We start from the raw sequence: 13,662 nt of genomic DNA on the forward strand, positions 1-13,662 counted from the left end.
AGAAAATGGCAGCTTTGGCAATTGGACTCTATGGCATTGAAGTCCCTCCCCAAACCCCGCCCTCCTCAGGCTCTGCCTCAAAAACCTCCCACCGGTAGTGAAGAGGGACCTGGCAACCCTAAGGTGGGTGCCTGCTGGATCTCCTCTGAGAGATTATCCAAGAGACGGAACATCAGAGCCAAGAAACAGCACTTGAGCTGTGACAGATCTAAGAGACCTGGGGAACATGACAACCAGGAGAAAATTCTGAAAGGATCCAAGTTGGCACACAAGTTCATAATGAGCTGCTTTTTTCAGGTCTGTGGGTCCCAGGCTGCGTAAAATTTATAGGTGACAACCAGCACCTTTCATTAGGTATTTAATTGAAACAATCATTCTCAGACTCCTTCTAAAAGATGCTCAGGGGGCCTTTCAAATAAGCAGAATTCCACAGTTGTGGCAAGCTGACCAAAACCAGCATGTACTTCATGTCTTACCTTGGTGCCTACAATGATGGCTATAACAACATGAGGAATGGGGGAGCAGCCTCCACTTGCCAGAGCATTACCCCAACTGACCACAATATTGCTAAGATATCTGTGTGGCTTTCTAACTATGGGAATTAGAGTGAGGATGTATATGAAGAGGGAAGAGCACATGATTAATGCCTTATAAACATATCTTATCACATGATTAAAGAGGTATCACTGAGGTATTATCATATTATACCTATGAGAAGCGCACAAGACCTATGCCTCGTGAGTGTGCCTAGGAGTTGAGATGGATGGGGAGAGGAGTTTTTACAGGCTATAAGCAAATACAAAGACTTGTGTTTCATCAGGGGGGAAGGGGACCATTCTGTAACTCATTCCAGAGAAAATTATCTCATTTTCAAGATAAATTGCAAGAGATAAATGGGTTCATCTGTGCCCCTGTGTTTACACAGTATGCTGTACCCAGACATACAGAGCATTGGCTATTCTTGGTTCAGAGCACTGATCGGCAATCAGACAGAAAGCCGCCTGTCTCTGTACATGGTCTCAAAACAAGAAACAAACAAAGCTGACTGGTCACCATGCTAGTTTCTCTCTACCTGTAAGGGTTCATTGGAGAAACTTACTGCCCTAATCTCTTTATCCGCACTCTGGGCTGTAGAAGCAGTCAGTGTGTAGTTTCTATGACATGGAACTGAACAGAAGTGACTGAAACAGAGAATTCCTTCAAACGATTAGCCTCGTGTCTTGCTAAGGCCTGCAGATATTTTAGACTGCCTTGGAAAATAAGATAAGCAAAACAGGTAGCTCACCATTTCCTGTGTGTCCTTTACCACTGGCCCACATCACTTGCTTCCAGAAGCGATACCTCCAAGTGTAATTTCCATATCTAAAAATCCTGAAGGTTTCAAGGTCATAGTTAGCACCTTAAACTGTGCCCAGAAACAAACAGGAATGTAGTTCTGAATAAAACAGATTCACAACATTTAATAAACAAACTGAAACTTCCTATACTAATTGACGTTTCCGAGTTGTCTAATTCCAGAAACATTTTCTCTGTATGTTAGGAATGCACACATGGGCATTGATAAAATATTGAAAAGGGGCAGTCTGAATACAATCATATCTCTGATTGCACTGAGTTTCTCTCTGTATTGTGCTAGACGGTTGCATGCATGAATTCCTGCACACTGCGGGATAAAAAGAATCATGTTACAACCAAATGTAGGATCCCATTTCTTTCTTTCTTTCTTTCTTTCTTTCTTTCTTTCTTTCTTTCTTTCTTTCTTTCTTTCTTTCTTTCTTTCTTTCTTTCTTTCTTTCTTTCTCTTGCTTGCTTGCTTTGCTTCTTTTGCAATGTTTCATAAATATATACATGCCTTTTAGTAATATGGAAGTAATAGAATCAAAAGCTGAAGCAAGCAGGATATGCACAGTGATGCTTAGAAATAAAAAGTTTCTTCGTACATCAATGCTTCTATGGTGGAAAAGCAAAACAAGACAAGTTGGCATCATTTGAAGCTCCAAAGCCAAGGAGAAATTTGAATGAGAAGATTTTGAATGCATCCCTATCTCCAATCCATTTGAACAGAAGAAACCACATCTCAGCTGCCATGGTGTCAGCCAAGAGAATCTGCTGAAGCTGAAAAAGTTTTATCACTCAATTTCCATTGTCATCTCATTTCACCATTCAGTTGGCAAGGCAAAGGGCTTAAAAGGGAAGGTCCTTGCCTTCTTTTACAATGATGCTGAATGGCCTTGCATGACTACAATCAAATATTAGAGGGAGAGAGACATAAACCATCCTTTGCCATATGAGCACTAGGAAATACAATTACCACTTCCGAGGCTGCTCTGGTAGAAAAGACGCAAAAGAGGTTCAGGGGTTTTAGAGTTGCTGGGATTGTCCCCCCCCCTTTTTTTTTTTTGGCCTTTTACATAACATAAAACCCACTGTACAGACAACATGCTGCTGCATAAAACAGAGAGGAGGAAAGAAGACAAGACAGCCTATCTTCCAACATAACAATTCAATCAAGCCAAGCTGAAGATGCCTCGGAACTTTTGCCCCAGTGAAATACACACACACACACACACAAGTGCAATGACAAGTAACTGCTTAATGATGTCTAAAATCTACCCTGCAGTCATACACCTTTTGGAGAAATGACCCACAAAGAGCACCACATCACACTTGTGATGGCTCAACACCAGCAGGGATCATGGGCAAAGAAAGAAAATGTCAAGCCTTTAATGTGGAACGAAAGAAACCACCCAGAACAACTATTTTCTGCCGACTAAATAATGACCCAAACAAACGGTCCACTTCTTTGCACGTGATGTCTGGCAGGGTCAGCCAGTGACCTTGGTCATTAATTTTCCATTGCTATATAGTTTGATTCCAGATGTCATGGCCCACAAGTGTTGGTGTAGTAGAATGGTTGGGGGGGGGGAGGAAGTTCCCAGTCCCAGTCCATCTACTAACCCATCTGGCATCCCTAGTTAATCCATTATCACCCAGACCTGGAGCCTTACCTGTATAATTTGGGGATAAACACTGGCTCACCTTATCTGGCTTTTGTTAAGATTATTAAAGTACATGAGGTAATTTGAACAGTTAAAATGCATTACATATTTTTTCACTATTATAGTTAGACACGAGTCAAGGGGGATCCAGCAGTTAATAAATCTCACAGTTCTATTGCTCTGAACGATAAATTGAAAATGACTTGAGTAGACAGAGGAGTTATATCATTTCACTAATGTCCAATAAGTGACTGTGACAGTCACATTATCAATTTCTACATGTTGTCTAGAGCAGTGGTTCTTCTCAACCAGTGGGGCATGTATCGCCAGTGGGATGCAGGAGTCTAGGTGGGATGCAGGGTTTTCATGACAATTACTAAGAATTCACTGTCCCTCAATTCCTGTGACCACCTGCAAATATGATGTGCTGTCTTGTGCCAACTCTACCTGCCACAGATCACCCATCTGTGACCTCTGACATGCCAGAAGTACCCTTGGCATTTGGGGTTTCTCCTAATCCACTATATCCCCTGCCCACCAGTAAATGATGTGCAGCTTGCTGCCTACCTGCCAGATAATCCCTATCTGCCAGGGATTATCCACAACTGTTCATGACTTTAAAATTTACCCTAAATGATAAATATAATAACAGAATGCCTGGTCGCCCTCACAGACTGTTCTATCAGGCCCACAATGTCTCTGCTCTAATATTCAGTGCCAGTTGTTTTAACTATAAATTGATTAATATATGGGATTGTTTTAAATTGTTTTATTCATGTATATCATGATTTTATTGTATTAGTGTTGATGATGTTAGCTGCCCTGAGCCCGGCCTAGGCCAGGGATAGAGGGCGGGATACAAATTGAAAATAGACAGACAGACAGACAGACAGACAGACAGACAGACATCTTTTTTGAGAAAGGAGGCTTTTTGTTCCTGTTATAGGGGGACCAAGTTTCTTTGACAGAATGATTGGTGGTATGTAAGATATCAAAGGTTGAGAACCACTGGCCTACCGGAAATATGACATATTCCTACTTATACTTATACAAGCAAGATGCTTCAGCTCCACAACTTGCTATTTCATCCTCAGAATTTTCAGCCACGCAAGCGAGGCAGATAGAATAGTGGTTGGATGGATTTACTGGTTGCTGCTTCCACAAAGAACCTGACCACTGTGAGGAAAGAAGCTTTTCTTTATTGCTAATCCTAGGGAGATGGGTGTTTGGGTCCAATCCTCCCAGTTTAAATGCAACAGCTTCCCATAATACAACCCATCACCTTCCTATCCCTCTTGGCTTAATGATGTTTCTGTACTAATGAAGTAGTTTGGAGAGAGCATGTTGACAATCCTAAACAATCCTAAATGTAATCCTAAACAGCATCACTTACTTCAATGGATTTAGAAGGAAGAAGAAGAGTTGGTTTTTATTAGTGGCTTACAATCACATTTCCTTCCTTTCCCACAACAGACACCTTGTGAGGTAGGTAGGGCTGAGAGAATTCAGAGAGAACTGTGACTAGCCCAAGGTCACCCAGCAGGCTTCATGTGGAGGAGTGGGAAATCAAACCTGGTTTTCCAGATTAGAATCCGCTGCTCATTTGGAGGAGTGGGGAATCAAACCCAGTTCTCCAGATTAAAGTCTGCTGCTTTTAACCACTATACCACACTGGCTCTCAGGGGTTGTAACTCAGTTTAGGATTGTGCTGATATTCAATTTGACACTATTGTGGAAGATAGCACAAGTAGTAGAAACTATACCCTTTGGGATTTAAATATTGTTGTTCTTTTTCATGAATGGTAATATATTTCATGGAACTGTTGACACAAAAACTGCTACTTATAGCAGTGTGGAAGGGAAGAAAGACTGATCCTAAGCAGAGTTGCCCCCTTCTGAATCTATTGGCCCATGGGTTTACAAAGGTCTAACTCTGCTTAGGGTGGCACTGCTAGCTTGTCAATGACTTGTATTTCACTTGGTCTGCAGGAAGTCGATTTAGCTTCAGCTCCTTCATCTAAATGATAATATTAGGGGATATCATCCAGCTACTGTGAGAAAAAAATAAAAACCCGTGCTTAACTTTCTAATTGTAATTGGTTTCTTCAAAGTGCATAAACGCTGGGTGGATCATGCTCATTCATGCCATTCCCACAACAAATATTCCACCTGTCTGGAAAAGGAATGCATGTTGTATGCACAGGAAATGAAAAACAAATTTACTTTTAATGTGCAACAGATTGGTTATGCAGAAAGGTCCCAAATAACTGAAAAACAGTTAATTGTTTGTTAAACCATCTTAAACTCATTGTTTGAATCAGGAGTGGCATTTAGATGGTTTTGAATAATGCTGACAACAGACCCAATTAAAAATGTACATGTTCAATGTACAATTCATGACTTTAATATATTAATCACAGAGATTAATTGATTAATTCTTTCAGCTTTAATTGCAGAGTAAATGTGATATCTTGTTGCTGAAATTCTATATACAAAGTGGAGGAGGTTGTAGAGTTCCATATAATTATATGGAAAAGAGACAAAAAAAATCTAAAAAAAAAAATCCAGGTTGTTGACTTTTTATCTTGAGGCAATTATCAATTAAGGGACCCCCTTACTGGTTCTAAGTCTTCCATCACTTCAGCAAACATTTATCCACAGATCTCTACTTCCCTTGGGTAAACCTAGCTGGAAATCTGTTTCTAACACCATTGGGGGTGGGGGGAGCCAGTCTCTCCAGATTTATTGCTTAGGATCTTTGGCTGCACTCTAGAGGTTTCCTTTTGGACTACCTAAATCTTGGCTGCTGCGAAGGTGATGAAACAGTTGGTCCCATTAAAAATGGCCTAAATTTTACATCAGCAGTAGGGTTGAAAAGAAGAAGAAGAGCTAGGTTTTATACCCCACTTTTCTCTACTGTTAAGGAATCTCAAAGTGGCTTACAATTGCCTTGCCTTCCTCTCCTCAACACAGCCACTTTGTGAGGTAGGTGGGACTAAGAGAGTTTGGAGAGAACTGTGACTAGCCTAATGTCACCCAGCAAGCTTCATGTGAAGGAGAAGGGGAAACCAACCCAGTTCACCTGATTAGAGCCCACAACTTATGAGGAGGAGTGGGAAATCAAACAGTTCTCCAGATTAGAGTCCACCACTCTTAACCACTACACCACACACCAAGTCATCTTGGGGCCATGGTAAACAGGAGCTGTTCTGTTCTCTTGTTCTGCATTGTATTGGCTCAGATTAAGTAGTACATGTATTGGGCTTGATCTGGTGTGTCATTAACAAGTATCTTAATTTTAACTCCAGAAAGAACTGGATCAGATGCTAGTAAAAAACAGGGATCCATTGTATCTAACCACTTTTGTCAGGCAGGTCAGCGTACAATAGATTATATTGTGTTTCTGGATCAGTGGTGCAGGCAGGACTAAAGGTGGTTGCAGCTTCACATTTGACATTTAAAATCCATAAGACCATTAGGTCTGGAGTCTAACAGGGCATTCGTAAGGAGAGTTACTCCAGTCTAAGTCCTTTGAAATTAATGGGCTTAGACTGGAGCAACTCTCCTTAGGAATGCACTGTAAGTGTCCCAACTCCACTGTCCATAATCACAACTGTCTGGCCTCCTCTTCATCCAGGCTTTTTAAATGTTACATGAGGCTTTTTGCCCCATAGAGAAAAGCAAGGCTGCGCCTGCTAAAAATCCCCACAGAGCTAAAAAGCAGCCTCATTCTTCTCGCTGCCAGCGTACCCAGGGTGAAAGGGGACAGGAGGCTGCCTAATGGCAGCTTCTCCCTCTGGCCTGCCCTGGGAATGCCTCCCAGGACGCTGGATCGCCCCCTGGAACGCCGGTGTGGCCCTTTTTTGCTGGTGGGAAGCCGGCAGAAGGCCCTGTCGGTGTCCTGGAGTGGTTCCTTAACACGGAGACCGGTGATTCCTTAACACGGAGTCCAGGCCTTCTTGCCAGCACAGGGGCCACTAACGCTGGCATAAGTAGCCCAGATGCTGTCGCAGGGGGCCCTAGTGCCGGCCCAGCACCTTCCTGGCCTCCTAAGGACTCTCGCCGTTAAAGCTCAGGAAGACGTTGTAAATAACAAAAAAGTTAACTATATTCTTTCTTTGTTCCTTTCCTATTATATATTTAGAGTCCTTATTTTTTATTGCATGGGGCCTCTTGAACTGGATAGATTAGGGCCTCATCATGTAATTCTGGACCTGGTTATGGCTAACAGGGAAAATGAGGGCAACAAAAGGCCTGTTCAAAGTTGCCCCATCTGGTAAGCCTTTGACATTTCTAAGCCTTCCGGAGTAATTTCAACTCAGGACAATGGCACAGGGGGATGGTGGCTGGTGGGAAGGACAAAGTCACGTCTTTCTGAATGCCATGATGCCAATCTGAATCAGTCCCTGTTTCCAAGGGGAGCATGGGTTTTCAGAACATGCCTCTTCACCCAAAGATGTCCCCAGGAAGAAGAAGAGTTGGTTTTTAAACCCCAATTTTATCTACCTTTAAGGAGTCTCAAAGAGGCTTACAATCACCTTCCCTTCCCCTCCCTACAACAGACACCTTGTGAGGCAGGTGGGGCTGAGAGAGTTCTGAGAGAACAGCCCAAGGTCACCCAGCGGGCTGCATGTGGAGGAGTGGGGAAACAAACCCGGTTCACCAGATTAGAGTCCACCGCTCTTAACCACTACACCACACAGAGAAACAGTTAGGCCCTAAAACAAATGACAGTAGAAAGTATAGACCTAGCTACGGTCATTCTGATCCCCACAGAGCATCCTCCTCCTCTGCTTTAATGAAAAATTCATACAGATTCTAAGCAAAGATAGGCAGATGGTATAATTTGACCTAATAGGCATTTCTGAAACTTGGTTGGATGTCACTCATGATTAGAATATTAAGATTGAGGGGTACAACTTGTTTAAAAGGGATAGACAGATAAGGAAGGGGGAGGAGTAGTACGGTATGTCAAAGATGTGTACACTTGTGAAGACGTACATGAATCTGAGCATGGTAGTGCAGTCAAGACACTATAGGTAAACATAAAAGGAATAAGAAATAATCGTGATATTATGGTGGGGGTGTGCTATCGACCACCAAACCAGGCAGAGGACTTGGATGGGACGCTCCTAGACCAGATCACAAAGTTCTCAAAGAAACGGGACACAGTGGTCATGGGAGATTTTAATTACCCGGATATCTGTTGGAAGTCCAACGCTGCTAAAAATGCAAGATCCAATAAATTCCTGACTTGTCTTGCTGACAACTTCCTATTCCAGAAGGTGGACAGGGAAACAAGGGGATCTTCTATCTTAGACTTGATTCTCACCAACAAAGAAGAACTGGTTGATGAGGTTAAAGTAGTAGGCACCCTGGGTAGTAGTGACCACGTACTCTTGGAATTTACACCATATTCAAGTACTTGAGGGGCTGTCATATAGAGGATGGTGCCGAGTTGTTTTCTGTTGCCCAAGAAGGTTGGACCAGAACCAACGGGTTGAAATTAAATCAAAAGAGTTTCCATCTAGATATTAGGAAGAATTTTCTAACAGTTAGAGCGGTTCCTCAGTGGAACAGGCTTCCTTGGGAGGTGGTAAGCTCTCCATCCCTGGAGGTTTTTAAGAAGAGGTTAGATGGCTACCTGTCAGCAATGCTGATTTTGTGACCTTAGGCAGATGTTGAGAGGGAGGGCATGTTGGCCATCTTCTGGTCACTAGGGGTGTGTAGGGGGGAGGTAGTTGTGAATTTCCTGCATTGTACAGGGGGTTGGACTTGATGACCCTGGATGTCCCTTCCAACTCTATGATTCTATGTCAGAAACACCATCATACACAGCTGCAGAAAATCCATGGAAATCAGAAATAAAAGTAGGAAACCCAGCATTGGTTCAGTGGTTTGGTTTAAAATGCTGTTTTGGATCAACAATGTAACGCCACACGTCAGCAGTTCTGCTGTAAATATTTTCCTGTCACTGTGCCCAATTCAAAGGGACATCCAGTTTACTTGTAATCCTGGGGCGACACAAAAAGGAGCATCGTTATAGAACCACTTCAATGATCTAAGTGACCAGATGTGCAACGTGGCTGCAGTATGAACAAAGTCCCTTGAACTGCCAGCTGTTTGCTCAGAGGGAAGTACACGGGAAGAAACAGAGTACCAAGTTAAAAAAAAATAATACTCTCTGACATTTATTGTGACTGCAGTCTATTGTAACTGCTAACCATCTTCAGTTTTGCCATGCTCTTATAACCATGAAATGACTAATTAAAGAATTTCAATAAAATAGAAGCAGGGGGTTAAATTCCTCTCTCTGTTCTAATTTCCCCAGGAATGGCTTGTTCTCGGTAAGGAGGATGGAAATGTTGATATTTCAGTCTTTATTTAGTGTCCGCCCTTTTATAAATCAACAAAGTGCACTAGCTTAATGATTCTTCAGAAATGGAATATCTTCATCAATACAAATAATCCCCATTTAGCTCAGAATCCTTCCTGGTGCCACCCGGAATGTGGGTGGATTTCAGATCAGCACTGGTGTTAATAGGCAAGCAGCTCCTCTGCTTTTTAGTTGTGCATCGAGTTGTAATACATATAAAAAAAATTAAAGTCTCTTTCACTTTGTCATCATTCTCTCTTTAACTTTTCAGAGAGGTCACTACAGGAGCACAACAATTAAAACCCTTGACTCAGGGTTTTAGCAGCACAGTTTGAGAGAAATCGTATATTTTGGATGCTCAAACACCTGCTGGTTTTGCTCATGATCTGTTTGTCAGTTGCACACAGGGAGCTGTTTCCCGTCAACCAGATGGGTTGTTCGCAAACAGTTCGAGGATGTTCATCAGGCTACTTTTCATATATTCAAACAGTAGAGGACAAAGCTGTCGGCCATGTTTTGTGCATGTGCATTCTCACACAGCCCTATGATGAGACCACAGTTGGAATACTGTGGACAGTTCTGGTCACCACACCTAGAAAATAATATTGCAGAGCTTGAGAAGGTGCAGAAAAGAGCAACCAAAATGATCAGGGGGCTAGAGCAACTGCCCTATGAGGTGCAGTTAAAATGCTTAGGCTGTTTAGTTTGGAAAGAAGGCGGTTAAGAGGAGATATGATAGAGATCTATAAAATTATGCATGGTATGGAGAGAGTGGACATGGAGAAGCTTTTCTCCCTCTCATAATACCAGAACATGGGGGTCATCTGCTGAAGTTGGAGGGTGAGAGTTTCAAAACAGATAAAAGGAAGTATTTATTCACACAATGCATAGTTAAATTGTGGAACTCCCTGCCCCAGGATGTGGTGATGGCTGCCAACTTGGAAGGCTTTAAGAGGAGAGTGGACATGTTTATGGAGGATAGGGCTATCCATGGCTACTTATCAAAATGAATACTAATCATGAGGCATACATATTCTCTCTAGTATCAGAGGACCATGCCTATGAGGTGCTGTGGAACAGGGAGGATGCTGCTGCAGTCGTTTGTGGGCTTCCAAGAGGCACCTGGTTGGCCACTGCGTGAACAGACTGCTGGACCTGATGGGCCTTAGTCTGATCCAACATGGCTTTTCTTGTTATGTTCTTAGCCCTATAGGAGCCCCCCTTCCCCACAGACATGTTGTCACTGTATGCTGCATGGCAGCCAATCATATAACTTGTGAGTAAATCACTCACCCAGAAAGTAAACACTACTTTTTTTCTTTAAATCTAATCAGTGGTGTTCATTTAAATCCATGTTATCCAGGTTGTTTCACATGCTCACATTTTTGCATGGCCTTACTGGGTATATAATTGCTCCCTCATGTCATGGTCCTCAGTTTGCAAGACTGGAGCAAGGCTGTTAATGATAATTGATTCATAGGGTCGCCACAAGTTGAAAGCGACTTGACACAATTAACACACTCACACAGATGTCATTTAATTGTCTGACCCGACCATCCATAAACCAAGGTAAAATCCTCTCATGTGCTGCACAGACGCAAAAGCCCCTGCAAGTCAAAGAAATGGAACTCTACCACCACAGTGACCATGCAATCATTTGGACGTCATTCAAGGTGTATAACATATTAATGAACAAATCAGAGATACCGCTCATGGGTGATCATAGCTGTCACGCATGCAACCCATCCCCACATTCAATGCATGAAGAAGGTGAACAGGCTCATGAGCATGCAGAGGAAGGGTATGCCTGTACACATGGGGCACAGCCAGCATGGTGTAGTGGCTAAGAGCGGTGGTTTGGAGTGGTGGACTCTGATCTGGAGAACAGAGTTTGATTCCCCACTCCTCCACTTGAGCTCTAATCTGGTGAACTGGATTGGTTTCCCCACTCCGCCACATGAATCCAGCTGGGTGACCTTGGGCTAGTCACACACTCTCAGCCCCACCTATCTCACAGGGTGTCTGTTGTGGGGTAGGGAAGGTGATTGTAAGCCACTTTGATTCTTCCTTAAGTGGTAGAGAAAATCGGCCCATAAAAACTATCTCTTCTTCTACTACTACTGCTAGTCCACTAAGATGAATACTCACAGGAGGGCCTGAAGTCAGAGCTCTAGAAACCTTGTACTGAGCAAGTGGAGTCTATAGAGGCCAAGCCTTCCTAGGTGAATGTGCACATATTCTCCTGCAGAAAGGTCCTTTTTATTTTTCTATGTGATATGAACCAAGGTGGTGCCTCAGTCAATACAAATTTTTTTAAAAAAACTAAAAATTAATTATCCTATTACTTAGGCTGGAACTTTATAAATGCCCTTTATTAATCTGCTTACAAGGGCATTTATTGTGTAATTGATCACGGACATAACTTTTTTCATTGGGAGACTAAAGTGTAGAAACATTTAATGCAAGTAGCTAGGTAATTATGTTTTAATGGTACTCATTATGATGGAATTGGGGAGCATCTTTCAGAAAAACAAGCCAATAGTAAGGGTCTGAACACACATTTGGAGGGGGAAACAAAGGGGAAATAGTAACTAGAGTTTGAAATGTTGATGGTGTATAAAACTGTCTGCAGGAAATGGGAGGAAGAGAACTCCACCCCTTTGCTACCAGATTGTGTATGCTTATTATCCTCACTTGAGGCGAAGGGCAATAACTCAGTGGTAAAGCACAACTTCACATGCAGAAGGTGCTAGATTCATGAGTAGGGTTGCCAACTCTGGGTTGGGAAATACCTGGAGATTGGGGAAGTGGAGCCTGAGGAGGGCAGGGTTTGGGGAGGGGAGGGACTTCAATGGGGTATAAAGTCATACAGTCCACCTTACAAAGTGGCCATTTTCTCGAGGTGAACTGATCCCTGCCACCTGGAGATCAGTTATAATAGTGGGAGTTCTCCAGCCACCACCTGGAGGTTGGCAACCCTATTCATGAGGGCTAAACCGGATTGATTGGGGTTCAAAAGTTGGGTCCAGGTTCCCCAGACCCAACTCTGTTTCCATGCAGCCACACAGCAGCTGTGAAGAATGGCTGTTAAAAAATAAAGGGGAGCCTGTTTGTGCTCAGAATGTCACCTTGGGGGAAGGAAGGGCTCATGCCTTCTTCCCACAGCCATTCTCCCACACCAAAATGGAACCGGGGGGCATTATTTCCCCATTCTTTTTCTGCTTCATGTGGAGTGTTCTGTGCATGTGCAGCAGCAAAAACAGAGAAATAACTCCCTCCCCAGTACCATTTAGGTGCAGGAAAATGGCTTCCTCCCCCTGTGGTGGCATTCCAAACCCAAATGGTATCTCCTTTATTGTTAGGGTTGCCAGCTCCAGGTTGTGAAATACCTGAAGGTTTGGGGGGAAGAGCTTGAGGAGGGCAGGGTTTGGGGAGGGGAGGGACTTCAATGCTACAGAGTCCAATCGCCAAAGCGGCCATCTTCTCCAGGTGAACTGATCTCTATTGGCTGGAGTTCAGTTGTAATAGCGGGAGATCTCCAGCTACCACCTGGAGGTTGGCAACCCTATTTATTGGGGGGGGGTTGTAACAGCCATTCCCTGCAGCTGCTGTGTGAATGCATGGAAACAGAGTTGAGTCTGAGGAACCTGGACTCAGCTCACTGAAAACCAGCATGTCCAGTTTGGCCCTCAGTCCCAGTCATTTCCTGTTAACAAAGTATCTCAGACAGCAGGTGTTAGGAAAGGCTTCTCTCCTAGACCGTGTAAAATCCTGCCAGTCACAGTAGGTTAGGGCTCCCAGCCTGCAGGTGGTGGCTGAAGATCTCCCACTATTACAACTAATCTCCAGGTGACAGAGATCTGTTCACCTGGAGAAAATGGCTGCTTCAGAAGGTGGCACTATTTCCCATTGACGCCCCTTCCCTCCCCAAACCCTTCCCTCCTCAGGCTCCACCCCACCCCCAAATCTCCAGGTATTTCCCTACCTGGAGCTGGCAACCCTACAGTAGATGGACCAATGATTTGACTCACAGGCTGCATTCAGATGTCACAAACACATCTGTTTACTTTTGATGGGTTGCCAGGCTTGCATGCTCCCTCCCCTCCTCCCTTCCTGCACAGGCTCAGAAACCTTGAATCAAACTCCAGTTTCCCCTGCCCTCTGAACAAAAGCTCCTAGGCAAATGTGACTTGAGTCCTATACTAGGCTTAAGCTGTGGTTTAGAACCCCAATTTGGGGAGAGGAAACAACATCAGATCTGCACAGGGGGGTTGTCTGCATTTGGAC

The 13,662-nt window shown here is 43.5% G+C and overlaps 1 protein-coding gene across 3 annotated transcripts in view; it reads right to left on the reverse strand.

The window, feature by feature from the left end:
* Positions 1 to 13,662, reverse strand: part of NRXN3 (neurexin 3) — a 1,387,810-nt gene that overhangs the window by 691,626 nt on the left and 682,522 nt on the right. The window lies entirely within an intron of this gene.

The sequence above is a fragment of the Euleptes europaea genome, chromosome 6, assembly GCF_029931775.1.
Source record: "Euleptes europaea isolate rEulEur1 chromosome 6, rEulEur1.hap1, whole genome shotgun sequence".
Lineage (NCBI taxonomy): Eukaryota > Metazoa > Chordata > Lepidosauria > Squamata > Sphaerodactylidae > Euleptes > Euleptes europaea.